At 37.0% G+C, this 18,905-nt stretch overlaps 1 protein-coding gene across 1 annotated transcript in view; it reads left to right on the top strand.

Annotated features, from left to right (window-relative positions):
• Positions 1-4,094: 4,094 nt before the first annotated feature.
• LOC124644942 (protein bric-a-brac 1-like) overlaps positions 4,095-18,905 on the top strand; it is a 274,319-nt gene continuing 259,508 nt past the window's right edge. The window contains exon 1 of the mRNA XM_047184639.1: positions 4,095-4,218. The gene's annotated coding sequence lies outside the window, so the exon portion shown is untranslated. The remainder of the gene's footprint in view (positions 4,219-18,905) is intronic.

Raw genomic sequence — 18,905 nt, forward strand, 5'->3', positions numbered from 1 at the left:
GTAGATAAGTAGGTTTATTTTCACATTTGATAGGTACTGATAGTTGTCACTATCCTCATAAATGGAAAATTCTCATCAATACGAATAATATAAGCACGAACACGAGGCAATTTACATATTCAGTTGTCGAGTTCCCTCGACCTTCTCTGGTCTCCATCATCAGGTCAGCTCCAAACCCATTTTTACCCTGTGTATTCCTACAACTTTCGAAAGTTGCACTCGATTTTTCAGGCTTTCCGTCATCAGATCCTGACTTGATGACAATGGGACCACCTCGGAAGTATACGCTAGCAAACAAAAAAAGAATCATCAAAATCGTTTAAGAAATGGCGGAGTAATCGCGTAACAAACATACAAAAAAAAAACGGTCGAATTGAGAACCTCCTCTTTTTGGGAAGTCGGTTAAGAAAAAGCGACTTTGTTTTATACTGTTGTAGTTTCACCCGCATCCCGTGGGAACTACTACCCGCACCGGGATAAAATATAGCCCATGTTACTCACGAAGAGTGTAGCTTTCACACAGTGAAATAATTTTTGAAATCGGTTTATTAGTTCGGAGCCTTCAGGGTACCACAAAAAAATGTTTCCTTTTCATTATTTCAGTAGGTAGGTATAGATATGTAGGTATAGATCGGTAGGTAATATAACTTAATAGTTATCATTAAAATTCCTTTCGTAGTTTTCTCGTGACAGAAACATCTAGACTTTCTTCACGGTGTTGTTATTAGTGTGTCGAAACTAAATCACTCAAAAAACCATTTTGCCGACATCATAAAATTGTTAGTTCAATGAATCAGCAAGAACTTTACTCCACCGCAATATTTTACCCTCCAATCTCACGGCAGATCCACAATACACGATACCAACTTCCCACAGACTTTCATAGAATTTTGTCTACGAACAAAATAGTGCATATAAAAGGCTTTTGGGCTGTATAAAGTCTCGAGGAATGTCTGGCCGATAGCCTCGAGGCTCAATACTCGCCTATTATAGTTATCGGCACGAATCTTGAGCTCTGACCTACATCTGCGCAGAAGTGATTTATTAGCAAAGAACCAATCCCGAGTGACGGCTATGACGCGATGCACTGCGGGCCAAACACCCCTTTGGCCGCCCCCGCGCCTCACTTCATACCACAAAAGGGACCCAATACATTTTTTCTGCGCAGCTGAAGGTCAGAGCTCAAGATTCGTGCCGATAACTATACCCAACCGGTCGACCCGGCTCACCTACAAAAGTTCAAAGCCGAAGTCGAGCGCAGATCCTCCCTAATACCGCAAGAAGACCCCGACGATCCCTTGCCTCCCGTCACTCCAGACGAAGTGGCAGAGATCATCAAACGTCTCAAACCCTGTAAAGCTCCGGGCCCAGATAGAATAACCAATAGCCAATAAGGTATTCAAAACCCTACCCTTCCTTCGTAATGCTCATGACCGCGATGTTCAATTGCGCCATGACATGCGTGGTCCCACAGGCATGGAAAGAGGCTACCGTAATCGGTATTCCCAAACCCGGTAAATCAAAATCGGACCCGTCCAGCTATCGCCCTATCAGTTTACTCAATGTGTTCGGCAAGATCTACGATATACTTATCTATAAGCGTCTCAAAAATTACATTACATTTAAAGTCTGCACAAACTTGTCATCATATTATTGTCACTACAGATGTACCTAATTAAAGTGATGTCAAGAAAAGGCTTATTAACCCAACCGACTTGGCGACGCACCGAACAACAATTTCTGGACGCTCCACATACGACAAGTTTTAATGGTAGGTAATCCTTGTTTATCTAGAACACTATATTTTGCATACTTGCGTTCCTTTAATATGACTTGAGGTTTTACAAATTACTAGCCGTTTTGCCGCGGTTTCATCCGCGTTCCGTGGGAACTAGGTTTTGCCCGTACCTACCGGGATATGACCGTACCATACAAATGTTACTCGGGAAGTGTGTAGCTTTCCCACTGTTGGAAAGCAACAATTAAAAACAAGTTTTTTTTAAATCGGCACAGTAGTTTTTGAGTTTACCTATCCGTTACAAACAAACAAGAATACTTCCTCTTTATAATCACTACATAGTATAAAACAAAGTCGCTTTTTCTGTACCTTTGTACGCTTAAATCTTCAAAACTACGCAACCGATTTTCGTGAGGTTTTATTAATAGATAGAGTGATTGAAGAGGAAGGTTAATATGTAGGCCTATATATAATAGAATCTTTGATCTGAGAATAAAATCCATTAAATAGTGGAGAAATACTGTTACCCGTGCCGCACGGGTAACAATACGCACGGGCCGTGCGAAGCCGGTGTTGCCAGCATCAGTATAAACTATCCGTTTTCCCGCGGTTTCACCCGCGTCCCATGAAGTGTAAAATGTAGCCTTTGTGACTTGGGAAGAGTATAGGTAGCTTTCCAACTGTCAAAGAATTTATCAAATCAGACCAGTAAATACCTAAATATGTTTATCGTATTAGTAAGTATAGATAAAGACATGTGGAACAGCTGTTATAGTAATCTATGCAGCTAGTATCAAGTACCTATTGTAGGAAGGAAACTATACACTGGATTAACATAGTACCTACAGTGTGGAGTTTAGGCTTTATTTTACCCGGGTGCGGGCGGTGAGGTTTCCTCCGGAAGCGGGGGGTAACAGCTCAGGCGCATGAGCACAGCTAAGTCATCATGTACCTAGCCTTTTCCCATTTTGTAATAAGAGACTGCCTATCTGAAATCCTCATCCCAGTTACCCGGGCAACCCAATGCCCATAGGTAAGACAGGTTGTCAGACTTTAGGCTGTTGTCAGGCTTTGATTACCCCATAACGGCTGCCAAAGAGGTTCGAATGATAGTCGGAACCTACAGTTTATAGTGCCTTTCGAATTTTACTTACCTACTTGGTATCGCACCCATACTCATACTGGAGAGGTTGATTCCTTACCCACAAGGCCACCACGACTTAAGGTAAGTATTTGTAGGAATATAAAATCAACTTCGCTATTCTAATACGAGCCTAAAAGAACTCAACAAAAGGATATGCGGGAACCTACCAAACAGTTACAATCTAAGTTTGGACTTTACCTAGCTGGTCTAATAGTCGTGTAGCACGATTGCAATGCATTGGGTTCGATGCCCGGCTCGGCCCGAGACATCGCTTTGAAAAGATCTTCACAAAGCAGCTTGGAGTACCTATGGAAGTTGGTGATTGATACACCCGTAAGTACATCAAATCGCTCTCTGGTCGTGACGGATTGCCGTTCCATCACATCGGACTACGAGAGTGAAGGGATAGGTAGGGAGCGCACCTGTGTCCGCGCAAATTCGTATGTGCAGCTGCGCAGCTGGTTGGAACAGCCACCATGACCGATAATCTGTAGTGACGCTATTGTTGGGTAGGTAGTGACAAAACCGGTGTTTTACCTGTCGCCTATGCCCAGGCACACAGCGCTGAATCAGGGAAAGCGCAAACTACGAATATGTTTTCCTCATCCATCCCTCAGCCTACACATGTAAACTAAATATTTATTTACACTTCGTGTAAATAAGTAGATAATGGTTCGTAGGTACCTAAGTAGGTACATGACCTATGCGTAAGCATATGCTTATGCATGCAATCGGGAAATGCCCTGAGTAGCCTACCTGTAGGTATAATTCCCTTTGCACGACGAACGACTACAATGGGGAACCAGCATGAGTGTCTCTTATTGATTGCATTTGTGTAGCAAACGCAAAAACTATGGAAATAGTAAATCAACATTATAGTAGCTACTTAATTATTACCTATCAGACACAAAACAAAACAACAAAGATCATGTGCTTAGTAAACCAGGTATTCTAATTTACATCTACCGACATTAAGACAAGTTTATAAAAAAAACTACAAAATGCGTAGGTCGAAGTATTTTTCTCAATAATATCAACGGGCGACGACTTTCCTTTTGCTCGGAACAAAAAAAGACACGCGAGGTCCAGACGGGTTCGGCGTCGGCGGCGCGCGGGGGCGCGGCGTCCTTGTTCCACGGGGTCGCCGCTCAGCGCCGCGGCGCCACCGTCGCCTGTCACCTGCGACGACCGACGACGCTCGATTCCGTTACCACAACACTCTTGCGCCGACGCGCCGCTTTATATTCATTCACTTTGTAACTTTGTTTATACTCGTCCAGTGTTTTAAACCAGTGAATCAGACAAATATATCTGCTACCGGATCGTTTAAGCTAGGGTAAGTGTCATATTGTTGTGTGTGTTTTGCAATAAAGTTGAAATTTGTGTGCGCGCACGAGGCTTTTCTGACAGTTATCCGATGTTGTTGTTTATGTTTTGTGTTGTTGATGCTATTTAATTTTGCATCTTCTATTGAAATGTTGTACCTACCAATGTCGATAATGTGCTACATTAGATATTGAAATATAATTGCGAACTGCTCCTATTTTCATTTAAATAATTTAAAATAATGAATAAAGTAGGTACCTAGGCTAGTTATAGAGAATTGTTAATATTTGTGCTTTGCGAATGACAACTTATTATTTACCTACCTTGGAACTTGGCTGTATTTTTTTTAGTTTTAAACTTTGTATTGCTATCGGGTTTGCCGAGGCTCGGTTGTCCGGTAAGCATGCTTCAAAATATTTGATGGTTACCGGAATTGAGACTTTAGGCCGTTGGAATAATGGATATGTTAATTTGTGCAAGCGAGTAGCCTTGAGGGAAAGGGACGTCGCGTCGCCGCCGCCGCGCCGCCGCCATCGCCATCCAGGTAGGCAGGCAGGCTATCGTCGCACTAGACTACATATTTCGGACCAGAGTCGACACTGGTTTGAGTTGGCTCATTCAATATTTTTGTGCCTGTTTACGTATATAATCTGAGATTTATTTTCATATTAGATACCTAATTTTGTACTAAACCAACTTAGGAGGTCGCCAATTCATTTGTTAAAATTAGCTCGCTTGTTTTGTGTTAAACTGAGGTCATATTTTTTATTGTTAGGTAGGTAATTGTCGTATGCATTATTTGTTACATGATACTCCAAGTAGTCCAATGGGTGCCATTGAAACAGTTAGAAACAATAAATAAAATCGTTAATGCAAAGCCAAGTAATATTTGTTAATATAGGAAGATCATTTTGACTGGTTATTGTTTTGACGAAGCGCTGTAAATTGTTTTATCAACCAAGTACCTATTATTCAGTCATCCGTATACATACAGTCTTCCGTAGGTGCATAGATTCATGGATTTGCTGTAAAACTACTGCCAGTAACATTCACAGTGTCAATCTTCATCACCCCTAACATCTAACAATCAATCACACAAAAAATATAGTTAGAAACCTATAAATAACTCTAGATGGTAGTACAATTATAATTAATTTGATATTGTAGGTACCTACATGATTTTCCAAAGTTTCGCGGTTATTCACTTTGCAGTCTGTAATGAAAATCGTCAAGCTTCCTAGAGGTACATTATCATCAGAGAACTGTCAAATACTATCACATCACATCTAAATCATACCTATAAGCTTAGAAAAGTATTTTTTTATAAAAAGTTTATTTTGCTGTACGTTTGTTCAATGAGAGATTATCCTGTAGGCAGTTTGTGAAAGTATGTTGGTCGCATCTGTGAAGTCGATTAGTCTTTGCTCATTACGATGACGGAGTGTAATGCGCTTCTGGTAGGCTCGATAATTTCAATTAAAGTCTTGACTTAATTAACTATTGTGTGACGGACGTTACCTTACTCTTTAATAGAATTTTCTGTTTGTTTTACTTACTCATTTTTCGTTAGTCGATCAGATTGCTTTCAAGAGGTCTTTTTACTTAACTACTTGTCCGTAGCCATTGACATATATTCTAGCGATAGACAAGAACATCCATACAAATAATTTACCCGATAAGTCGTCTGTTGACATCTCGTTGACGTATTGTGACATGTAGTCATCCTCATTGATGTTAATTGCAGAAGTGTCGCTCGTATTTTGCCTACATTTTTCATTACTCAAAAAGTTTATAGGTATCTAAGTGAATTCAAAATCATGTAATATATCAAAAAGTTTATTTATATCTAATTGAATGCAAAATCATGTAATATATTAAAACCAGGAACTTATTTTTAGGGTTTTTAATATTAATTACGATGTTTTTTTCTTAAGAGGGCTATCACAAATTTTCGCGAATTTAATTATTTTTTCTTGAAAGTAAGAACATACCATGACAAAGTGAAGTCTGTTTTCATTGATATTTTACCTACTGCTAGTTTTATGGCACATCTGTTTCTGCACGATTTTCTTAATCCATAATTCAAGATGGCGGGCGGGAACAAATTAATGCATATTTGTAAAATTGAATTATAAATGAAAAGTATGATATACAAGCGTTGTAATAGCATGAACAGCGTGTAATTTTACTAACTTGACTCTCGAATAGTTTATATGTGTAAGTTTATACCTTGATATGTATTTTCTATTTTATAATTGTCGTTTCATAGACATCCATCTGACGCAGGTGTTAAAATCGCTCTGATTTGCCATTTTGGGCACTGCATAGAATGCAGTGCAGTTCAGTGTGGTAAGCTTTTTGTTCGGAACGTTCTATCTAGTACGTAGTACATATATATCGATGTCCGTAGCGGACCCCGATCGGTCCCGAACATCAATGTCACCGTAAGCTCGGTAAAGATCCAAATCGGTTCCGTCAAATGAGTCATACACTATCCTAATTATTTATGCTCATATTTATTTTCTTTCCAATCAAACCGTATTTGTGTGTACTAAATAAAATAACGAAATAAATTTAAATTATTTTTACGCCTTCTAACCTTTCATATTTAGCATCGCGTTAGAAATATACCTTTTGAAAATCCAATACTCGTAGTAATGCTGGATCGAAGTCGCCATATTTGTTTACATAAGCAGTTTTTTTTTAAATTTAAAGACGCATAGACGAGATGGCGATGGTGATAGAAGTTTGACATCGAATGATACGATTCGTTAAAATAAAGAATCGATTTAATAACTTTATATTTTAATTTATATTACACTCGTCCCGTAGCCGGATGACAAAAACCTTCTCCCGGGTCTAAGTTACCTCCCCTCTAATTTTCAGCCAAATCGGTCAAGCCGTTTTCATGTTATGTCGTGACAACGGAAAGCGGGTTTCATTTTTATATACCTATATATAGACAGATTACTTTTTATTTAAATAGATATATTTACATATTTACGATATTGCACTTTCTGAAAATAAATAAGAAAAAGTAAAATGATTTTATTAATTCTGAAATAAGGCTGTGAAATCAGTGGCAGAAAATACGTTGTAGCCGGAATAAATTACCAAATTCTTCGGTTTCTAGGATTTCTGAAGAGTTATTTATTAGGTACTACGGGTGTTTTATGTGCAGAATTCCTGTAGTCCTGCCAAACTTGCCGTTCGTTACTTTCCAACTTTTTAACTGAGCTATAGTTCTCGCAAAAGTTAATGACGACTTTACTGTTTGAAAGGGGAAATAGTCGCAAGTGCTAATCGCTGTTCAGCGAAAGCTGGTCCAAGACGGAAGGAAGACGGCCTCCGTCAACAATTTTTTTTTTCAAAAATCTGTCAGTATTGGTATCAAATAAAAGGCATTGACAGATTAATAGAACAAGGAAGATTATTTTTGAACCTGGATTGAAAATGTTATAAATGTGACGTTTGTGTTGCGTTTGAGAAAGTGATCCGATTTTATTTATTGGTAAGTTTTCACTAAATTTAAAACGCCTAACTTTTCGATAGACTTAGGAACACGTAATTATTAGGTAGGTATCTATTTCTGATTTTACTGACCCCATTTGAACTTTTGCACGTTGTTGTCAAATAAGTGTGCTCTAAAGTTGTAGTAAAAATATTGCTCATAAGTCTTGACTCTCATAAGGCATTACGGACTTAGAATTCATGTGCCATGTCGCGATTCCAAAATGTACTACGTACTAAATAGAATGTTCCGAACAAATAGTAGTACCTTACTGAGATGAACTGCAGACTAAACATTGTCTAAAATAGCAAACCGAAATCAACGGTAATGTCATATGCAAGGTCAAAACCTCGTCGAGCAGAGAGGTAAAGGCTAGCAAGATCAAGCTTGATAGATTAAAAAAACGTGTTTTAGCTCGCATATCGCATTGTTTACCTAAAATAAGGTTAGGTTTTCCCCAAATGTTTCCAACGCGAAAGATCCCATCATTTTCAATTAAGTCTACGGAGCCTTTATGTTTTTTTTGACTACCTACAGACACAGATTATATAATAGTTACCTACAGACCACAATGCATTGAATCCAACACCGAGGCTACAGTTACTATCATAATGCTCACTTTCTACTAAAGCGCTACACATGGACAATGGTCACGTAGAACTTTGAGAGATTTAACTTTGGTTCATTTTACAGTTCCATTTCAAAAAAGGTTGCAAGGCGACGTAGGTTATGGTCAGGCTCTTGGGTAGGCAGCTGCCTACCTTGTTGGTTCGCTTCGTTCTTCATAGATGGCGCTGCCAGTCTCATTTTCAACATTGCCCCGACCTATCCACTACCTATAAGTATTTCCTCGAGTTTATTCCTATATTTTAGGCATTTTGTGATAGGTCTGATTTTATATTTTTTAGTAAATACAAGGTGTTGATTTGCATCTGTGCAATATTTCAGGAGGTCGACATAAAATACGTAAATAATCGATTGGAATTACAGTAGACGGGAAATAGCTAATATGCACTGCTTTTTTTGTCATTGCAATGTTATAGTATTAATAACCCAATATGATGAATGATATTTATGAATTATCGTTACGTATGGTTTGTGTTTGCGTATGTGTGAGGGCGCAGCACGGTTTTAAGGCTAGTAACACACGCGCCGAGTTTAAATACGGCTAGATGACATTGCCGGATTTCCGAAAAAAAAATGACGTACAATTTTTTTGTTGATTTGGGTTGAGAATCATTACATTATTATAATTACGTCCTTGAATATTGCACGGATGCAAATCAACAGCTTGTAGGTAATTGAAGTGAAACGGATAAGGGAAAAGAAAAACATTCAGTAGGTAGGTATAGAAGATAATTGTCTAACTTTTTTCAGCATACCTATCCCCTTTAATATCTATCCCCTTTAATCGCAGAAGGGAAATCGTCGTATTTATATTGTAACAATAGTAACTTTGCTGTTGTGACGATATCAATTGACGAGGGGTCATAAATAAATAGTCATTCACAATAGTGCCTCCTTATTTTTCTACGAACACAATCTTGCTCCCAAACATTCGGGAAAGTCTGAACATTTTATACACAATGCAGGCATTTTTATCTAGTGAGACTAACCCTCCATAATCAGAAAGTTTATCGTGACATACGCTTTACGAGGGGTAGAGGACACATCTCATCCCCATTGTCCATAGCATTAATTATTATTTAACAGTTCACTCATTAACTTTCCCTTTCTATTACTTTATACTTTAAAAAGGAGTCATGTTCTGCCTAACCTTTTCTCAACCTTTTTGGGGGTCGATTTCCATTCTTTACCGGATGGAACTGAGTACTAGTGTTTTACATGGAGCGACTGCTTATCTGACCTTCTCAATCGATCCATTTTAACTTCAGTAGAGTATGCGGATTAAAATTTCATTAGGTGATAGGTTATTAAATGCATTTATTAAATATTTCTCAACATGAGAAAGCCTTTTCTCTACAAGGCAAAGTGACAGCCGATAAATAACTATTTATCAGGTGTGTAGCTTAGTCATAATAAATTAGAAAAGCGTTTACTTTTTACTAGAAATAACAACATTTTCAACAGCACTTTACGACCGCAATAATTGTTAGTGCTCGTCTAGAAATATAGCTCGAGGGAGCGCGTTTAACCTAACTATTATTATTTAACAAGTGCACTCTGTCCGTCCGTCATGATAATATTTATTGTTTGCAACAATATAATATTAAAAGGTTTGCGTTTATGTTCAGTTAATACCTTTAAGATTATACGTTGCGAGCGGCTGATCGTGGCTTTTACAATAAATAAATTCAGTTTGACGGTAAAATTGTATTATACGTTTTAATAAATACCGATATATAATGACAGGCCTTTGAACGTGCAGATTGCGAGGCAATGCTTTTGTAGAAAACAAAAAAAAACTATCTAGTGTTCGTCTAATGGAGATTACCAGAATTGTAAGGGACTGTCTGTAGGTAGAGGGCAACCAAATAGGTATGCTTATATCCACAAATTACCAATTCTCCATGTGGGAGGAGGCCTGTGCCCAGCAGTGGGACGATAAAAAGGCTGTAACAGTACTTTTTGTCTGTTAACATCATTGTACCCACTGGTTTTTTGATTGAATTCATGGGGAGGAAAGGAATGTTGTGATGGTAAATATGAATACGCATTATTTTTTTCAGCCAAACTTTATGGCGTACTTATCGTGCATATTTTTCTTAAAACGTAGCATGTACTGACACCTCTTCCTCTGAAATAGCAAAACAGCCCTTAAAACAGCAACAACAATTCGTCGATTGTACTAAGGTGTCGGCAGTAAACAAATCCATTGAAAATCTAATTCCAAATCCTGATAACATAATTTCAAGGGTGATTGAGCACCCACCACGCCTTAAAACCGACATTTTATATGATTTGGCAAGTACGGAACCCCGCTGAGCGTATTGCATTGAGCAGTTCTGTTGTCGCGTAGACCCTCGGGATACCACAGGGCGTGCTCTGCGGGCCCCTAATAGCTTGTTTAAATATTTTTCATTTTTAACTTTTTTCGTCTCCCGTCGCGAAGTAATGAAATCTAAGTAGTTCAATATTTTCGAGGGTGCCCCATGTATGTTTTTTTTTTGCAACTGTAGACGCTGCATGATTTGGGCGATAGAAAATTGATGATGATGTGGAATAAATTGTGTCTGCGTTTGTAAATATCTATCGGATACATACATAATGTGTTCCTGGAGCAATTTAAGTAAATACAATTTCATTATTTAATTATCTGTACAAAAAATTCGGAAACGCTACAAATAAAATTGCTCAATCCGAAATGAATTACTTAAATCATATTGTACACCCACAAGTCCGTTGCCTACCTCGGAACTGACGTGTGCTTGGGTATCGTATATCGGCGCGCACCATGTAATTCTATGGCATAAATATTAGCGCAAATAATACATATTCGAGTTCAAATCGCTCCTTGATTGATGTCAAAGTATTCGCAACGCCGTGGTAACTTTGTGCGCTTTCAGTTCCCGACACACACAAGACAAGATAATTTGTTAATATTATATCTTTCCTTTTTACGTAATTACGGATAAAAATATGGTCTGGGGTTCTGGTTATTTTATTTTTGAGCAATTAATATCAAAATGTTATAGGACTTAAATATATGTATACTTGTAGAAGTCTATAATTAGCTAACATGTGAATGATTGTCTAATTGTAATTTAAACATATTTTATACAATACCTTCTAGCTCAGATGATTGTCTCTAAAGCGTTCTTCGATACCTAAGTGGGCTATTTAACACCGAAATAGAATTTCAAATGCGATCAGTGGCTCCTGAAATAAGGTAAATTATTTTCTGTTAAGGTAAAGCCACAAAAATATAGACGGAATCAATTGCTTTCCCACAGCCCGAGAAACTCGTGTGAACTCGCAAACTGACAGTTTATCCCAATTTGGGTTCTTGCCTGTTATTCTCGCCCTCGGCGTGTTCCAACCTAATAGTAATGTCAACGTGTTTCTGAAAATGTTGAAACTTATAAAACAATTCCCTTGAGAAACCTGTGAAACCTATCGTTTGGGCATACTCAGATGCAGACAGGTACACATTAGAGTACAGGCTGCTTATCAAAGTTTAGCGCAGCTTATTTTGGTAGGGTTCAAATCCATCTTTGGACGAGTGATAGTATTTATGATTGATTGATGGTGAAGGAAAACATAGTGAGGAAACCTATCACCATGAATGACCGTGATAATTATCAACAATTCCATCCCTGTATGAGTAGAGGTCGGTAGCCTGCAGGGGACGATAATAAGGCTGATGATGATGATGGCGATGAGCGTAAGTTTTCGTCACTAAGGCAAGCCTAGACTTTCTACTAGCATCAACATTTTAATAAATAGCACCAGATTATTAATCATTACCAATGAATACAGGAAAACCTTCAGAAGAAATTAGCTCAGGTCAAAAACTTAAATGATCTAGACATAATATCATATCAGCAACATTGACCATATAAAGATCAATTTGAGTTCGATGAAGAGTTGCGCACCCGCCGCGAGCAAGCGCACTCCCTTATTAGGAATTATAAAAATATAATATGCCCTTGCACTTCTTGCTTTTTGTTTCGGTAGCCGCTACTCACCACAAATTATTATGTATTATAATAAGCGAGGTGCCACTGTCAGCGGGTACTTGTCTTTATTATAAGGGCAGCGGATTTAGATGATGCAGTTATATTATGCCTACATATACACTAACTGTGCCTTACAATTTCCCCCAAATCTCAGTTATGTCCTCTCTCAAACTATCCTTCCTCCACATTAGATTTCAATTTCATTATCGGTTCAGAAGTTTTGCTGAATGCACGACAGGTAGATAGACAGAATTTATGTAAGGATATTTGCCTGACCGATTTCTGCTTGCAAGGAGTTCAAAGGATCACCTATATGGAGACTAAGGTACGCTTTGCATCACTCTCTTAGTGAAATTGGTATATCCATCAACATCGAAGTGAGCTATCAGGTGTAGTGCCACGGAGGAAGGAAGGATACCGGAGATGCCATAATAAAGGCAGGTGCCTTCTTGTAGGTCTATCAACGTACAACAGGCGTGATCAATAACGAGGAGTTGGGGTTCCTGGTCATATCAAAACTAATCAGTCAAAGATTGGTCTCGATTGATTGTTGATTTTATTTTGACAATAATGGGTGGGTTCCATAGAAGGCGTGTAAGGTCGGAGCTAGTAAAGTTCCTCGTCCCCCGAACACCCGCATTTTGGCGCGCTACTTTCTTAGGAGTGTTAACAACAAATTACCAAAACTTTTCACTCTTTGCGTTACGTTTTTCAATCCTTAACGCAATCCGCTCCGCTTTCGATGTGACCTATCTATCTACATTGGAATATACACAAGCGTGAGCATCATTACTTTTTTTACTGTAATTACCTTTTTGAATTATTATTCCTATAATTAAAATACTCTTGCAAGGCGTTTGGGTTAGCTCGTGGAAGGTTCCATACATTTTTGGAGTCAGTACACGACTTTTTGCATTCATGAAATGCAAATGAAGAATTTGAGACCAATGCGAACATACCACTAATGGTACACTTTGTTGTTATCTATATTGTTTCATCACAAATTAGACCGCGTGAATGAATATTTAGTTATGATCTTCCTTCTCAAATATTCTAACTAAATTAGATATTTGGACGGACGTGTACAATAGCTTTCCGTCTAAACCTTGTCTTCACTAAAACATCTGCTACCAGCTAGATATTCTGTTTTTCAAACGTTCCAATAGTACCTATGTAGAAATTCAAGACCTATGAAGATTGTGTTTCACAAATTATTACTTGTTACAATAAAGTACGTTTACCAGTAGGTAACAGAACCTAAGTGTACGTTAAAAATCAAAAACCATCACTTCGCTCCTTGTAATAGGCACTTAGAGACAAGTCTATTATCATCTAATACTATGAAAAGATATGAGTACCTAGGCTTAAACCCTAGAATTTAAAAGAAAAAAAATATAATACATTTTCTATTCAAAGCTAGCCAAACGTGACAGCTAAATGATAGGCTGTCCTTCAAAGGGAAATATTAAAACTAGTATGTCCATTTGTCCATCTAGTAATTTGTGATTTCTATGGTAGTGGAGCGTTTAATATCTGTTAAACAAATAATGCATTTGTAAGGAGTGGGTCTAGCTAGACGGTAGTGGAACATGACTGGAAACTTCACAAGTACCTTAGTCATCCTTTTTCCGATTATGTTACTTTCCTCAGGAAATAAAAAATGAATAACTTTGAACATCGACATTCGACACCATATTGCGCACCTAGGTCTAGAAGGGGATTAATTAAAAAAATCTACTTTTTTGGGTTAGGTATAAGTACTATCCAATTCTTTGAACGAATACCCCTCAACCAAAAAACAAAATAGATTTAAATATATATTCTTTTTTTTTTTGTGTTGTAAATATGTATATAAATTTGATTAACGCGAGTGATGTAATTAAATAAACACCTATTGTTAATAATTAAAAAAGAATGAAGATATAAAAAAAAAAAAAAAAATATATATTCTGACTGAATACAAAAAGCACTTTTCAATACAGATTTCACAACGCACGAGGAAGGAAGAATCAGTATTTCGTATTTAAAAAAAAAATAGTAATTTTTGTTTCAAGTCTAGTCCTCTTTAGATCTAGGTGTTCGATTTTATACCATCCCAGACGCAGACCGCAGAAGTTAGTCCGCGATAAAAACCAAAATGTTTTAAATCGCACAAAACAGTTATTATGTCTGACTTCAATAACTTGAATGATTCTTTGTTACGTCGTAACTGGAGTATTACATGATCGTTGGCTATCGACACTGCATCCGCTGTTCCAATCAAGTTTTTTTTTTATTCATTAACCTTTGCTCTGACATAAATTACAAGACAATAGAATATCAACCGTGTCAACTCATGATCCCTTCAGATCATGAGTACTGCTTACTTTCCTGCAAAACTGCTAGTTAATGCATACCTTCTCTTACATTCTGCTAGTTTTGACAATCATAATAATAGTACAAATTTATTGCGTCACCATTTCATTAAAGTTGTCTCAAAAGGTCTTCAGCGTAGTGACTTCCCGTTCCCCACGTTCGGCTTGCAAAAATCCTCTATAGTCCCGTGGTCTGGTGAAGACGTACCTACAAATAAAAAATCAGATTAAAGTTAAATCTCACTCAAGTTTAATATGGTATTTATCATCATCATCATCATCATTTCAGCTTTTTGTTGTCCGTGAGACAGTGATTCACCTGTATTCGTATTTATGTAAGTGGAAGAATTAGATCAAGCTCGTTTATGGTCTATTCAAACCCAGTGTTGTCTATAGAACAAAGCGTTAGTTCCCTCTTCTAGTTGATTGACTTGATTTGATTTTTTTTGATTTGACTTGATAGCCATCAGAGAAATTCAAGATAACTCGAGATAGAAGGTATACGAGCTTCATGAATACAATGCATGTAGTGTTAGCATTAGCAGTCTTTAACTACTGACTATTCCAAATGACTCTTAAAAATCATCGCCGTGTAATTTAAATTATTGCAAATTATACAAAGTGCGGCTAAATGAAGTCTTCAAAAACTAATTCCGAAATCGTTTTATGGCCTCTCCGGTACGGGTAATCGGAAAAATTACAAACTTGTGTTACAGGCTATTAAACAATTATATTTGCGGCAAAGAACTTAAAATTGCATACAGTTGCGTGGTGTCTTTTTTATGTTGCTTTGTGTAACTACATTTTAATTTATATAAAGTAAAGATATAAAGGTAAACTATATCATGTCATATTGATATAGTTTATATATTTCTGCTTGTAATAGTTTTCATCATTATCGTACTTTTATGTATCTATTTAATTTAATTGAGTCTTTTTTTAAATGCCTCTACAATTATCTTGTTTATTGTTTATCCGGTGAAGTGAATAGCATGAAATAAAAAAAATATTTGTGATTAATGTATGTGTTTTATAAAATAATTGTTTTTACGAAAAATGCAATAATTAATACCCAAAGTTACTTACAATTAGGAATGCAAGAAAGAATTATTAACGATGCGTAAAAGGATTATTACAAAAAATGTAACCTCGATATTATTTTACCAGCGTAATTTAAACCTCTGTGGCTAGATAAACGAAGTGCTTGGTAGCCACGAATTGAAAGCACTAAAAACCAGCTCGCGATCCTGACCTTAAAGCAAAAAATCTTAATAAAACGTCTCGTCTATCCACGGATCGTGAGAAAGTCATAATAAACATATCAATTTTAAGATCGATCGGCTTTCTCGTGATGCCTAACTGTTTATTAGTACCCTATATAAAGGGTTAGTAAGTATAGCGAGGTTCTGCAGTAGCCATATTTATTGAAATTACTTACAATTTGATTGTGGAGTGTAATAATGGCCTGCAAGTCGGTAGCTTCGTTCGCCTTAATATCAGGCCGCATTTTGTGAGTAACCACTAGAATTAGATGGTTTATATGTTAACGATTTAGTGGGTCTCGAAGCGAGTCGTGTGCAGGTAGTCTAAAGTTATTCTCCTGTCTTCAATTGCTTGCCTAGTTAGTAATCTCAGGAATTCATAATTAATGTACCTTCTACAATGGCGGTGTAAACTTTGAACGATACTAACTTTTTTACAGATGTAATCAGGAAGCACATGATTAACAAAACCCTTTACTTCCTTTATACGTTTTTCTTATGTTTATGCTTGATTCTTTTGTAAGACCGTGCATGCTGCCCCACTTCTGTGTAAACTTCTGTGTTTACCTTCTCCATCTCTATCCATCTACACGTTGAGGCTAATTGGCGAGGAAAGTGTCCAGGTCTTCTCGACAGCGCTTCCTAGGCCTGCTTCTAGGTCGCCTTCCATCATCAGGGGTCCATTGGCTGGCGATCTTTATCCCCTTATTCGGGTGTATAAAGTAGATGATAATATGATATTTCCTGATAAAGTCTCACTTGGTACCTATCCTAAAAAAATCCTGCTTGTAAAAAACTTCTACTGATGAAGTGAAAAAACTTCTACTGCCTATCTTAACATTTTAAAGTGGAGTCAGTCGGTCATCTCAGCTTGTCAAGTTCGTAACTGTCCATTTTAAGTGAAATCGCAAATCTGGTAATCAAGTAATGCCAAATCAAATCACTGTTGTCCTAATTAAGCCTGGACGCATAAAAAGTTCTCAGTTACCAGAAACCTTGAAACATTAGTTTTCCAGGCCACAACTTGTAGGAATCCCGCAACTAACAACATAAAGTACCCAGTTATTCAAACTTTGCCCGGTATTCAAGCTAATACTTATTCTTATTTGTCTAGCTCGTTGAAAGCCAGGCATACCGGTAGGAGCCCGACAATTAATCATTGAGATAACCCACCAATGAAGGAAGGAAGTATGCAACATTTATATTTTGTATGACAAAATACCTAGCGGTTTGATCCGGACATAAAAACTCAAACAGTCCGCGTGTTAGGGATTGAACATTCTGGTATGTCATGTCGATAATTCTGATCATTTAATATATTAGAAATGATTATTTGGTTTATTTTTATTTAATTTTTTGTTCTACGGAGACTTCGTTTAATATTACTATCTGAGCTTCACAGCATCCTCTACTTCTACATTTTTATTGCTTCATAACTAATTTTCTCGGAAGTCTTATTCTTCTTGCAAAGAACTGTACTTTGCTAAAATTGAAGACTGTGTTGATTTAACTTACATTTTTAGTGGATCATCTCTAAGGAATTAAATATAATTCAGACTATAAAGGCACCGTTAGTAAAAAGTACGTACCTAGTGGAGTACCAAGAGTCTTTCTCTTATTGTAAAAAGTTAAATTGATCACGTTTTTTTATATTCACACTCACAACAACCATTTGTGGCCAGTAGAGACCATATTCAAGACATTCATAGACAATTTAAAACATCGTCATTGTCGATACACTCGCTTGTGCAACACGTAACATCACTACCGTTTCACATTTGAGCCTTTCGCGTAGTCGCTTATCGGTCTCGTTTTACATTTTTATTGCAAGCGGATACGGGCGGCGCTGTGGTGGCGTTATTATTTCTCCCTACAATTATTGCTTAGAGAAGTCCGGTCGGCGGGCGGGCGTCGCGATTGTCGTACGAATGTTTCAATGCTAGTTTTTGCTTGATACACGCGACTGGGATATGCCGCTATCGTACTTTAGGACTTATTCGAGAATTAATTTTGAGGTGCGTTTGAGGCGTGGTTAGCTCTTTTTTAAGAAAATATCTTTTGTAATGCTGAGTCTCCTAATTATTAAAACGCTCCTTTGATTTGACAAATATCCTCGGTAGAACAATTTAACCGATTTTGTTAGTCTGAAGACGATGTGCGGGGTTTGAGAAGGAGGCTACATTTCACATTAAGTAATTACCGTGGTGTTTGAACTTATTCTCTCCATATTAATGTTCATATTTATAAAAATACCTATATATCCTACATCCTACATCCTACATCCTACATATATTATAAACGTGAATGTTTGTGAGAATGTATGGATGTATGTTTGTTATTCAATCACGCAAAAACGGTTGGACCGATTCGATTGAAATTTGGTATGTAGATAGGTGATACCCTGGATTAACACATAGGCTACTTTTTATCAACACACCACGCGGGCGAAGCCGCTGGCGGAAGCTAGTAATTCTATAATATATACCTACTATGACAACTTAACACTAACACAAGGAGACGACACAGTCGACATCAAATATTAAAAATAAAAAAAAAAAAAATAAATAAAAATAAATAAAATTTATTACGTAAAACATTATTTACACAGAATTTTCTTATATAGTACAGAAAGTTGGTACATAGTATATTCTTATATAAAGGTTAAATTACAGCTTATAATTAATACAATTGTATGACTAATTTAAATAAATTACAGGTATACGATGTTTATACTAGGATTTCAAATGTAGTATGTTGCGACCTGCCTGATGTAGGTTTATACAAACCTGTGTTTCAGGCCATCACTTCATTAAAGTTACAAGGGGTAGATATTTATGTTATGTGCTATTTATAACTTAGTCGATTAAAAAAACTAAGCAAACTTACGATTAATTAAGATAATAAATACTTAATTAAATAAACGAGTACAG

This window comes from Helicoverpa zea, chromosome 31, assembly GCF_022581195.2.
Source record: "Helicoverpa zea isolate HzStark_Cry1AcR chromosome 31, ilHelZeax1.1, whole genome shotgun sequence".
NCBI classification, from domain to species: Eukaryota; Metazoa; Arthropoda; class Insecta; order Lepidoptera; family Noctuidae; genus Helicoverpa; species Helicoverpa zea.